Source organism: Cetorhinus maximus, unplaced genomic scaffold (assembly GCF_964194155.1).
Source record: "Cetorhinus maximus unplaced genomic scaffold, sCetMax3.hap1.1 HAP1_SCAFFOLD_510, whole genome shotgun sequence".
NCBI classification, from domain to species: Eukaryota; Metazoa; Chordata; class Chondrichthyes; order Lamniformes; family Cetorhinidae; genus Cetorhinus; species Cetorhinus maximus.
The window spans coordinates 3,333-4,454 of NW_027596452.1; the positions used below are offsets into that span (position 1 = coordinate 3,333).

General features: G+C 47.5%; 1 pseudogene; it reads left to right on the plus strand.

The window, feature by feature from the left end:
- Positions 1-255: 255 nt before the first annotated feature.
- LOC144673892 (U2 spliceosomal RNA) lies at positions 256-436 on the plus strand (annotated as a pseudogene).
- The last annotated feature ends 686 nt before the right edge of the window (positions 437-1,122 follow it).

Below are 1,122 nucleotides of genomic sequence, written 5' to 3' on the forward strand. Positions count from 1 at the left end.
GGCAGCTGCCGCAAAGGCGCAATGGGGAAGGGTCGCTGTCTAAGACCTTTCTACCACAGCGCACCGAGAGACTGGGAACTGTTTAGAGCCCCTCGGGCTGTACAGATCAAAATGAAAGGCTGTAAATGATTGTAATATTGTTTGTACTGATGCACCTGGTGATACATTTTGTAAAAGTTTAACCTGGATTGTACCCTTGTAATGTTGTTTTTGAAATGGTTTGGAATGTGATTGAAGATATTTTATGAATAAAGTATATTTTTACAAAAAAAAAAAAAAAAAATCTGTTCTTATCAGTTTAATATCTGATACGTCCCTTATCTGGGGACCATATATTAAATTGATTTTTGGAGCAGGGAGATGGAATAGGGGCTTGCTCCGTCCACTCCACGCATCGACCCGGTATTGCAGTATCTCTGGGAACGGTGCACCCTCCCCTTTCCAGGGGATTTTCAATGCTAAAAATAGTTTTCTTACAAACATCTGCTTTCTTTACTTTTCAACATGTACATGTTCCAAAATCCAACTTTCTTTCTTTCTCTCTCTCTCTCTCTCTCTCTCTCTCACTCACTCACCCGCAGCAGCTACACACAAAAAACACGCACTCTCACCCAACACTCGCCGGCAGGGCCGGCAGCAGATTGGACGCTACGTCCAGATCCCTGATGGAAACAGTTAAGGATGCCAAGCTGCACGACGTCTTCAGCAACCCTGCAGACGGAGCGCAGCGTAGATACACCTGGTCGCGGCCAGACGGGTCCATTCGTTCCAGGATAGACTTCCTGTTTGTGTCCCGTGCATTCACAGTCAGATCCACCGAGGTCAAGCCGGTGTTCTTCTCTGACCACTGCCTCCTACTGGCGGACTGCCACTTGGAGGAAGACCTGAGGGTGGGCAGGGGGGCATGGAAGCTAAATGTGCAACTGCTGACCCCAGAGAACATTGAGGAGCTCAAGAGGGATTACAAAGGTTGGAGAACCGTGAAACCCCTCTTTGAGTCCCTGACACACTGGTGGGAAGCGATCGAGGGAAGCATCAAGAGGTTTTTCATCCTCAAAGGCACCCAGAAAGCTAGAAAGGAACAGAGGGAAATGTCCCGACTCCAGAAAAAGATGCAGAATC